The following is an 11,416-nucleotide window of genomic DNA, read 5'->3' as shown; positions in this document are numbered from 1 at the left end:
CCTCAACTTAAAGATGCTCCTCGTCCAAGATCACGTCCTTCCTGCCTTCTATATTAAAACACCCTTTCTATAATGAAACTGTGGTCATTTTGCTTGGTTTCTTTATTTCAGGATCCTTATTTGGGAAAATACAGAGTTCAGAACTGTAAATGGCCTAAATTTTATTTTTGGAAAATTATATTTTCTAGTCTGTTATTCTGGATTTCTGCAAGGGACCAGTGGCCTCTGCTTTGTGACCCCATGGGATGAAGAGTTTCCTACCATGTACAGCAGTCTAAAAGTAAGATACAGGCAGAGACAAAAAGGGGTTTGCTATGGTAAAGAATCACTTGAGATGTCTGCAGCCTCAGTTTCTTTTCAAGAAAGTACGTTTCACCATAATATTGGCTCCTCGAGGGTTGGAAATCTTTTCTGCTTTTGGAAACAATGCCTTCAGCAAGACGTGAGACTCCCGTGACCGCCACATCCATCAAGAGGGCACGAGGCGGGGCCGGCCCTGTGGCAAGTGGTTAAGGTTGCGCACTCTGCTTCAGCGGCCCAGGGTTTCACCGGTTCGGATCCTGGATGCAGACATGGCACCGCTCATCCAGCCATGCTGAGGTGGCGTCCCCCATGCCACAACTAGAAGGACCCACAACTAAAATATACGACTATGTACTGGGGGGACTTGGGGAGAAAGAGGGCACGAGTGTCCGGACAACTCTATGAGCTTCTTTGTTTACCCACACCTTCCAATTTCTTCTGGATTATTTGCCTTTAGTTTTGTAGACACACACCCCAATAGCGACTTTCGTCAAACACACACACACACACACTCTTTACGGCAAGCAATTAATCATTTTCTCCCCCAAGACCATATTTTACAGTCAGAAGCCAATTGTCAGCACACATGCTCCTAAATAAACTGACACATGTACCAGCTAATGGACTAATTCGCATGGAGAAGGCGTCGTGGGAAGAAAACCTGTGTTCCCAGCTTTCTGCGGCAGGTGCGCCTCCTGTTAACATAAAGATCAGTGCTCCTGCTCCAGCCCTCGGGCGCGCTGCCCAAAATTGTTCACGGTTTCTTACGCAGTCGGTGCCAAGATAGTTCTGCAAAATGAGAGCCTGGTTTACACAAGGCGGCCCGAGAGAAGCTCCACTCAGGAGGGGCCAGTATGAGCCTCTCGGTTTCGGGGTTTTTTTTTTTTTTTTTCTGTTTTGCCTTGTTTTCTTACATCTGCCCTTTCTAATAGGAGATAGTCGCGCAGCAATGCTCCACACTTTCAAACGTGCTTGCTGCGACCAGCGCTGTTCTTCACTTTCCTCCCGGAGGTGGGAGATGGTATGGGTCCCGCGGAAACTGAGACCTCTTGGAATTCATTTATTCCAAAGGGAAAAGGCCTGCCCGCATGCACACACACTCACTCGCTGGCATCAAGGGCACCTCCCTTAGCATCCCGAGCATGGCTGCGCCCCCTCCCCTCGCTCACCTGTGTCCCCTCAGCTAGTGTTTCAGCCCATGGGGTCTGCCCTTCTGCACGGGAAGTTCAGCTCCTCCATAAATCACTGTACTGAGGGGAGGACCACGGCAGAGTTCTCTCAGAGCTCCAGAAAAGGGAAACTTCCGGTCTGTTTTCTACTTCACTTCACCAACTCTCTCTTCTCAGAGCAAAACATAAAGGCTGGCTGGGGGTCGGGGGAGGGGGGGGGCACAGTACATGTCAAAGATGAGACTTCCAGAATTCTGCAGAGAATCCATCAACAGTGTTCTGGATTTAGCTTTAGTTTTCACACACAAGGATCGCCCACACTCTTTTCCAAATAGGTCTCACAAAAATGCCAAATGCAGCTCTGCAAACCCGCCCTGCTTTTCCCCTCCGGGTCCTCAGTGAGGAGAGGGCGAGAGTGGGTTAAGGCTGGTCCCAGGAAGTGGCCGAGGCACAGGACGCTCCCCTGGGAATCAGTCCCCAGGTCAGCCCAGAAGTCCAGGGTGGTGGCTGCCTCCCAGCAGGCCTGTGGCCCTTTGCTTCAGCCATTCCTCTCCTGGGGTCCCTCAGTACCCCAATTGCTTTCAAAGACACCATCCTCATTGTTCTCAACTCCCACCAAAAGATTTTTTAAAAAGGATTAGGCTCCCACTAACGAGCACCTCTCATTCTGGCACCTTCAGAAGTAAAGGATTTCACTTCCCTTCCGTAACTGGAGCAAAGCCTTCCCCCCTGCAGGGGATGTGGGCCCATTCTGGAGCATTTCCTCCAGAGAGTCAGCTTTTCTGAACAAAGGCCCGACTGTCTGTTCAGGATGGGAAAGCATCTCTCAGAGTTCGGAGCACGCCCTCCTACAAACCCAGACATGCATGAATTTCCCCATTTCACCGCAGGAGGCAAGACTGGTGGCTTCAGGCATCATTAATCATTTTGAAGTGATTATTCTTAAAAAGGAAAAAAAAAGAAACAAAACCAGGGACGCAGCTTAAGTTGTGCCCAATAAAAATTAGCACTTCTTCTCCTGATTCCATGTGGAGCGTTGAAGGTGTGCTGTTCTGACAGAATCTACTTGCTCCTCGATGAGAATTCCCACAAATCCTTGGGATGTGACATGGTCAGAGAGGACAACTTAGAGGGAGTTTCAGATGGGGAGGGGGTCTCTGCTTCCTTTGCCCTCCCCCCCCCACTCCCAGGAATACACACATTTAGGAGGAGGATGAAACAAGAACAATTTGGGGCTTTTGCTTCCACCAGAAATCTTCATTTCCCCATTGAAATGCCATTAAACAAAGCTGGGGACAATCCTGCTTTGCTCTAGCTCCAGCTAGGAGAACAGTGGGGTGCTCCCCCAAACCCCCACCGCAGAGCCCTCCAGCCCAGCAGGTGGAGGCTGGAAGGCTCTCCTTCCTTCGAAGGGCTGCCCCGTGCAGGTGTTCCTCACAAAGGGAGCCGAGCCGCAGCCGGCCTTCAAATCCCATCACTGTCTCAGGAAACATCTCCCATCTACGCCTTTGAAGTAAAACCGTTTCTCCAGCACAGGAAAAGTGATAACTAGAAAATGAAATCTTCAACTCTGTCTTTCCTGGGAGATTACATTTCCTGCTGGACTGGGGGAGAGGAAATTTACTTACGTAAAATTGGATTATTCTTTGTTTTCTGAAGTCTCCTGGTCTGCCAGAAGCATCTTCTGTCAGTTGCCCCTTTCTGAACTCTTGGCTATTTCCCAATCTTCGTTTATTCCTTCATCAGGACATCTGGCTCCAAAGGCAAGATCAGACGTCAAACAGAAAGGCAGAAGCCAGTCTTCCCTGTGCCCCTTGTTCCGTGTTGCCCCCTTATCCCCAGGCTGGTGCTCGCTGTGCGAGGTGCAGACCAAGGCAGACACGCCTTCACTTCCTTCTCATCAGTCACCTGCTGAAGTCTCACGGCCAAGGCCTATCATTTGTTTCAAAGTTTAAAAATGGAGGAGAAGAGGAGAATCAACAAATTTCATCTTAATACTCTAAGCTACATCTTTTTAAATGTGATGCATGTTATTAAATCAGGTTTGTCTGTTTGTATTTTCGGGGCAAGGTTTCTTAAACTCAGTTTTGTACGTATACCCAAGAGGAGCCTTTTAAAAGCTGCTCTGGGTCACACTGTACATGATTGACGGGAAGCCTGAGCAGGGGGAGGAAGGCATCCACGTGGGAGGGGTGGTCGGCATGGGGTGTCGGGACCCAGGCCAGTTAAGGAGGATGTCCACAAGGAGGCGTGGAGGGACAGCCTGGCGTGGGAAGTGAGAGCCCAAATAAGGCAAGGGGGGCATCCACATCTGGGAACAGGCGGGATGGGCTGTCAGGGCCCAAGCAGGCTGAGGACATGGTTCCTGTGGCGGGGTGGAATTGGGCCCAGAGTGGGGTCAGAGCCTGAGCATCTGGAGGAAGGAGCCCGCAAAGGAGACAGGACAGCAACAGAGATGGCAGAGTGGCTACACACAGGAGGTCTGACCAGATAGGTAAATATTTTAAGGTTAGCAGAAAGGGAGAAAACTAGAATGAACCCTGTGTACTGCTGAATTGCAATTGGATGTATTGATGTCAATATACATGATAACTATAGAAATAACTATAGCTCTGTCCACTGCTAGGGCCTGGGAGCAATGACCGTGAGCACACCTAGTGTAGTCACTCTTAGATACTATCCTCCACTAAAAGAAACCAGGGCTCACTGGAGAAACAGCTGATTCCAGAGCTGGAACAGGGAGAGTACAAGACAAGCGGGAGAGCTTGCCATGCCAGAAAGCAAGGAAGAGCTCAAAAAGTGAAGTAGAAATGCCAAAGGGGCACAGAGGCCAGCTTCAGTGGACTCCCACTGGCCAAATCTGGAACAATTTAAGCAACAAACACTTATAACGGCAACACCTTATAACTCATTGAATAAAATAGGAAACTATGAGGCCATTCTGAAATAAACAAACAAATTGAAAGCTTGATGAGGAACAGAATATTTACGAAGTTTTCAAGTACCTCCCACAAAATGCTAATGAATTACAAAGGAACGAAGGACATCTTTACAGTGAGGAAGCCTAGCAGACACGATCCTAACCAAGTGATGGCAATGGACATCATCAGTATGGAACAACTGGAAATCTTGTGCTACCCGGGAAGATGGAGTGAAAACAACACACAATCATTTCTATGCTATTGCTCCCGAAAAGGCACAGCCTAAACCTAATCATGAATGATCATCAGACAAATCCAAATTGAAAGAAATTTTGCAAACTAACTGGCCAGTAATCTTCAGAAGTGTCGAGGTCGTGAAAGATGAGGAGAGACTGAGGACGTGTTCCAGACTGAAGAAGACCAAAGAGACGTGACCAGATTCAACACGTAGCGTAAACCTGGACACTTTTGCTATAGAAAATATTGCTAGGACGAAACTTGAATGGGGTCTGCGGATTAGATGGTACTAACGCGTCACTGCTGTTTTCCTGATTTGGGTGGTTGTGTTGTGGTTACAAGGAAGAATGTCTTTATTCGTAGCAAAGATCTATACAGTAATCAGTGGTAATGGCCATTACGTGACAACTTACTCCACGCAGGTCAGGGAAAAAAGTTATTTGTATTGCACTTCCAGTTTTTTTATAAGTTTATCACTGTTTCAAAGTATTTTAAAAGTTTAATTAAAAAAAAAAAGACTGTTAGCTTACGAGCACCTGGAGGGAGAGAGCGCGGAAATTCATTCTTATCCAATACCTGGCGTGCCCAGTCCGAGCGAGGGCTTAATAAATATTTGCTGAATTTAAATGTTTAGAAAACTGTCTGATACAGAAGGAACACAATGAAAGGGCTTCCATTAAGGTTTGTGTATTTATCTTAAAAACACCTACAGGGTTTATTATGTGCCAGACATTATTGTAAATATTTTACAAGTAGCTCTATGAGATACGTCTTATGAATATGCACATTTTACAGAGAAGGGAACTGAAGGACAGAGAGGTTACGTGGACTGCCCAAAGTCACACAGCTAATAAGTAGCAGAATTAAGAGTTGAGCCGGAACAGTGAGGCCCCAGTGTCCACGCTCTTAGCCGCTTTGCGATGCTGCCTCTCCAAGATGCCACTTGTAGAAAATTTAAGGTCTTTCCCATTCAAAATATTCAGTTCTCAGCCATACACCTGTATTTTTTGTATATTCTAAATTTACAAAATAATGTCATCTTCTTTATTTCATAATGCATAAAACCAGCCCAAGAGAGGCCCATTGCAGAGCAAGGACTCGTCTTCGTGGGCGCTGGCTTTGGTCCTCAACTGAGTCTTCATCACTCAGGCCAACCGCTTGTTCTTAATTATACCAACCACAGCTTACCTGGCCCCGATTTTTCAGGTTTTTATCTGCTGTGCACTTCTCTTTTTCCTATTTGCATTGGGATTTTTAAATGGAATAGCTATCTCCTGAGCACATTATGGTGCAGCTACTATTCCATAAGGCAAGGAAAGTCCTGTTAGCCACCGGCGAGGTCCTGCATCCTGACACTGCACAGTCGTATTTCCCTTCCTCACAGGAGGGAGACAAGGCACTGAATCAAACATGCCTCCTAACAGAATGGGCATTTCTACAGCCCCTGTGGGAAAAGTTGAAGATACCCTGCCCCATATAGCCTTCTCTGTCTCACTTTCTCCCTCCTGTGAAAGGTGAAAATATGTTGTTTCGTGTTCATTTACATTCTTCTAGGCAAAGGAGCTCTGTCAACACCAAGAGGCAGCATCCATCAGAGTCCCCTTTATAGCAAATGGCTCATAAAGTAAATCCAATAAAGAAATACTTTACTTTGTAATTCAGTGTAGCGAGTTACCTAATAAAACTCTGATAGGCATGACACAATGAGTTCTGTTCCATGAGAATGGCTGACTGTTTTCGTAGCCTGTGAAGTTATCACGAAAATATATCCGAAGTTTCAGGGAGACAGAGTGAGTTCCAGATTGCCAAATAATCGCTCACAGCATTTTTTTATTCGAACGCTATTTAGTCACAGGAACAGGATCTCCCATTTGCTGTGGCCCATTTCCACAGGCGGAGAGCACCAGAGACGCGACAGGAAGAAGGACAGCTTTTCTTCAATCCTAGGTGCTATTTCCTTTTCTAAATTACAACTGCAGTCTTTCCCTGCGTTCTTTCTCTGTGCCAATTGTCAACCATAGACAGGCATTATTTCCTCAATAAATAAAATTTATATCTATACACTTTCCTATGTGTAAATACGTGTGTGTGTGTGTCCTCTGCTACCCTACGCCCCCCGTAAATGCCTGGCAGTTGCAAAAGCACAGTTGCAACGCAGTCAGTGCGCCGCCAACACCCCCAGCCGACCCCTCCAGCGCGCACCCGCCCGCTTCCCGCTGCAGCACCAGCCTGTCTTTGCCTGAGGGTGTTTCCTTACTGCCCGGGCCACTTTAGGGCTTTGAAACAGGCAAAGTATTGTGGAATGAGTGTGCCTAGGAGCAGTCCTGAACCCATGACTGAACGGTCAGCTGGTAGGTAGCCCAGCCTCCTGCCCCTCTGGTGGGATGACTTTGAGGGAGTGTTTGGGTCCCGTGCTGCCAGAGCTTCCCCTGAGGGACTGACTTCCAGTCACCCACAGTGAAGCTGGCTTGAGAACACACCCATTATTGGTTGCCTTCTCACATTCCCCGGTCCTCTACTGGGCTCCCGAAATTAACGACTTCACTTGAATCCTTTGGCGGCCTGGTGGTCAAGATTTGGCGCTCTCAGGCACCCACACCACCCGTCCATCGACTGTCATACTGTGGTGGCTGCGTGTTGCTGTGATACTGAAAGCCATGCCACTGGGATTTCACATGCCAGCAGGGTCACCCACGTGGACAGGTTTCAGCAGAGCTTCCAGACTAAGACAGACTAGGGAGGACCACCTGGCAACCCACTTCTGAAAAAACTGGCCATGAAAACCCTATGAATAGCAGCGGAGCACTGTCTGATACATGGCCAAAAGGGGCGTGGATGGCACAGAAAGACCGGGCGCTGTTCTGCTCTGCTCTGTACAGGGTTGCTGGGCGTCCGAATTCACTCGACAGCACTAACAACAAACTTTAATCGTTACCTTAGCATCTTCTCCTGGGGAAACCCAAACTAAGGCAATCCCTCGCCAAAGAATATGGAAGATGACCAAAAGCCACTGGACAAATAGCTGTCCTGCTGTTCCTCTTGTTGACATTCCCCCGTGGAAGAACCTCAAAAGCACAGCTTGTGTCCAGGCCTTCATTTTCCCTGCCTCCTCTTACATCCCTCCCTTTTCCCCACCTCCTACCAGTGTTCAGCACGCCCGTGATAGAGCTCTTCCTCCCTGGTCTCAGTTGCCCTTACTCAAAAGTCTTACTTTCCTGGCAATCTGTCGTCAGAGATGTCCACTGTTTATGGCCTTAACTCTTTTGTTCAGTTGGCTCTTGTATCAGTGTCATTATTCTTCTGTGCACAACAGATATAACCTACCATATGTTTATTTCCACCAGGGTCACCCTGCCATCTGGACGATGGAAGCTTATACCCCAGGGAAGACGTAGCCATAAGCCAATTTACATTAAGACACGGATTCTAGACATACAGCCTAAGTTTGGACACAGAGCTGACTCCAGCTGACAATGCCACCGGACCCTGATTGATTTCACCCACGATACGTGGAGGTTCCCGTGTCTCATAGACAGAGGCAAAGACATTATTTAGGCTGCACAACTAAGCCAATTTTTCACTCCCTTGCTGTGCTCATCTTTGTTTGATCTGAGGGCAGCAAGTCCAAGATAATAGTTTCAGGTGTTCCCCACTCCCCAAACTCTGGCCAAGTCCCTCAGGCCTGGTCTGAAAGAGACTGGAAGACACTGTGCCTATTGGTCAGCATTTTCTTTATGGCTGTTCTTGGCATTCTGTGACTACTAAAATTTTTTTAGAGATTAAAGGGCTGGTTACAATCATAAAAATTAAAATCACTTCGCACCAGTTTTTTACAATCTCTCTTCTCCCCCAAAACACAACGGGGAGTAGGGGGTGCAGACTAGCTTTTAGTGACCTACTTTCTGTCTCTTGTCCAAAAGCAAAGTTTCTGCTTTCTCTACTTTTTTATGATGTTGGGTATGGAAAGAATGGGTCAGTATGCTCAGCAATCGTCTCCCTTCACCATCCCAGTGCTTCACACAACGTGATCCAAAATATTCCTGGGGAGTCCAGAGGCAGTGGGGCACAGCCTGCCCTCTCCGTGTCAGCGTTCGCTCGCAGCACACGGAGAATCGTCCCTGCTCACCGACGCCTTGGCGTCCTGGGCTGAGGAAGGCTGGTGCTCCCTCTGCCCGGGCTGATAAGATGCAGCCCTTGCTAGCACAGCTTCATCACAGACCCACAGCGCTACGCAGAAGCTCTCCCCACGCGTCAAAGGCAGCTTTGTTGCTGGTTTTTCAGACACACACACACACACACACACACACACACACACTTCATTTCTTTTAATCAGCCTGGAAAGTTTGCATGGGCTTTTTCCAAATCTAATCTACCCAAGAACCCCTTAGGGGGTCTTCTGCAGTGTTAAATACATTGCTAGTATCCAGCATAGTACCTGATATACAATAAGTGCTCAATAAGCACCTTTGTTTTTTATCGCTCTCTCTATTTATCTGTTTAAATGAGACACCAGGCCAATTAAGAAGTGCTCAGCAGAAAAATGCCACTCAAAAAATTGTAAAGAGAATATTACTTTATGAAAATTGGTACACTGAATAAACACAGAATTAATGTCTTCTTTTTTTTCCCCAAAGGTTGATTTCCTGCAGAATTTGTCCTTCAAGTCTGAGGCTAATTTAAGTACATTACAATAGCTAAGAAGATACGATAATCGGTTATGAAAAGAGTCTAGGGGAGAGACAATTCAGTTCTCTAATGAATTTATGTGGAAATCCGATCAACGGGCATCAAAGCTGCGCTTCTATAATAAGATGGGCATTCTCCTCTTGTAGGCCTATTATTATAGGAATTGACGATTTCTTTGTCTCCTCAATTCCTTGGAAAACAGGACTTCATTGGGCTGTTTTTGCACCCCAGTGCCTGGCACAATTTGCATGCATAATAGGCATTCAACGAAAGTTTGGTGAAGGAAGGAATTGGTATATCATAGGAAATAACTATGCTATGTATGTCAACATTTTTTAAAGGCCTAAGCACTTACTTGAACAAGGTGGTCTTTTCCTAGACATAGTCCCTTGATTCTAGAACAGAATTAAAAGCCATAGAACCCCACGGAGGGAACACTTAACCGATGGCTGAGGGGCTCAGGAGTGTAGAAACCCAAATTCCTCTCCTTGAGTCGGGACACACTCTGAGACCCGAGCAACTTATCGCCACAGCTCCCTGCGGGATCGGGCTGCAGCTGCTGTTCAGGGGAGTTTTCTGGAAATTGCATCCTTTCTCTCTTCCTCTTCCCTATCATGCTTCTCCCCTTCCCATACCAGTTGCTCCTGGGAGCACATAAATTAGCAACGCGTGCAGGGGAAAGTGAATTCGGATCAAAGGATGGATTCTGTGTTGGGGGGGGGGGGGGCGGGTCTGTGCACAGACTGTCCCATTCCCAGAAGCCCAGCTCACCCCTTCCCCTTCCCTCTTGCCCAACAGCTCTCTTCGAAATCTCCTGGGTCCCACTCACTCTCCATTTTTACTTATTCTGCCCAAAACTCCACCACCTGCTGCTTCCTACACACACATGGCCACCCTTGAACTCTGACTTCACCTCCTGCCCATAACATTCTCTCGTACCACCATCAAACCTCTGGGGCTCATTGATGGACCCGGCGTCTCCAGATGGTCTGGGTCTTTACGCTATTCTGTCTCGAGGGAGAGGCAGGACACTCAATCATGCTTCTTGGGCGGCGCACCTGCCTACACAGACAGACAGCGGACAAGTAGGCACCTGGAAAGGCAAGGTGAAGGAGCCCCTGCTCCATCCAGTGCACCATACGGATTCCAGAGGGGAAAAGGTGCAGTGGGAGGCCGAGGTGATGGAGGGAGGGTGCATGGAGGCCACCTCCACTCTTATCCGTTGAGGGGGCAGAGCCACTCGAACAGACTCCAAGTTACAAACCAACTTTCTTAATTTGTCCTCATCCTCTTTCTCTATGAGGAACCTCTCCTGGTTGGTTTGCACAAGGTCTATGCTTGTGTTGAAGGCAGGACCCCAGCTGCCATTTAGTCTCCTGAACTTGGTGACAAAAATCTCCCCTGAGCAGTGCAGGCCTGATCACCGGAAAGATGGCGGCACAGGAAACTAGGTTAGAAGGCGTTTGATTATTCTGGCTTTGTGAGTCACTGCAAAGCCAGCGTGGGCAGAGCCCAGCCACAGAACCCGCTGTTTCTAAGGTCACCTGATGCGGTTGTGCAGATCCCTCCTGATCTGCTCAGCATGTTTTGGCTCCATGGGTAGAAAGCAAGGCTGTACCGGAATCTATGTTTCTTTCTGAGCAGCACTCAGTAGTCGTGTCATTTAGCACTTCGTCCACTTGATATTTGTAACAGTAACAGTAATTTATAGGGAAGTGTGGCCTGTCGGCCTGTTGGTCAATTTGCCCGCCCTGCCCTGGCAAATTAGAGCAAGATCCTTTTCAGAGAGTGAGATCCCCACCCCCACGCCTCTGGCCCCCAGCCACATTGATCAAATCTGAAGAGAGCGTCCAAGTCAAGATAGGCCTCCACCAGAAACTAGTCTCGGAAACACAGCGGGACTCGGGGGTCTCGTCAGTCTTTGCTGGGGCCCTGAACTGGGAAGTGAGGTAAAGCTGAAGCTGGGGCGGGCGTGTTAGTGAGAGAAAGTGAAGGGGAGCAAGCTGGTGAGGGAAGGAGGCGTGCAGGGAGAGCAGAGGCAGGTGAGGGCGTGGCCCCAGTGAGACAGAGCAGCTCTCAGCGCACCGGTCCCTGACTGAA

Source organism: Equus caballus, chromosome 14, assembly GCF_041296265.1.
Source record: "Equus caballus isolate H_3958 breed thoroughbred chromosome 14, TB-T2T, whole genome shotgun sequence".
In the NCBI taxonomy this organism is placed as follows: domain Eukaryota; kingdom Metazoa; phylum Chordata; class Mammalia; order Perissodactyla; family Equidae; genus Equus; species Equus caballus.
The sequence above is the reverse complement of the archived record's forward strand: the minus strand, read 5'-3'. Positions refer to the sequence as shown.